This window comes from Lottia gigantea (genome assembly GCF_000327385.1).
Source record: "Lottia gigantea unplaced genomic scaffold LOTGIsca_198, whole genome shotgun sequence".
In the NCBI taxonomy this organism is placed as follows: Eukaryota; Metazoa; Mollusca; class Gastropoda; family Lottiidae; genus Lottia; species Lottia gigantea.
The window spans coordinates 271,506-272,008 of record NW_008708390.1 but is presented as its reverse complement, the minus strand read 5'-3'; positions in this window follow the sequence as shown (position 1 = coordinate 272,008).

Below are 503 nucleotides of genomic sequence, written 5' to 3'. Positions count from 1 at the left end.
GCCCAACACCAGAACTGTTTGATTAACATTAGAATGCTCTGTTTTTAATCACTTTTTTAAAACAAATTCAGGTTGATCAACAGAGGTTAAAAGGGACAGATACATTATTTTGGGGGGTTGATTTTGAGTGTTGAATATATGTAAATAGTCTTCAGAAATACTAGAAACGTACGAAAATCGCATAATTCCTTTAACAATATCTCAAACTAGGAATTTCTTTTCCTATTTCTATAGATGTTTTTTCGACGACTCGTCTTGTGAACTTTCAAAAGCGGAAAATTCTGGACAGACATGGAAGGATGGATCCAATTTCGACGTTGAGCTGTGAACAGAAGTATACTGATTAAATTAGCTAAAAAAAATCATGTTTCTGAGACTAAGGTAGACATTGATAAAAAAAAATGGCGCACTTGTCCCTTGTATAGCATTTAGAAATCTGTACACGTGTATATACGTAAATAACAATTGTGTAAATTGTGCAGACTGTCTCTTTAACATTTTAT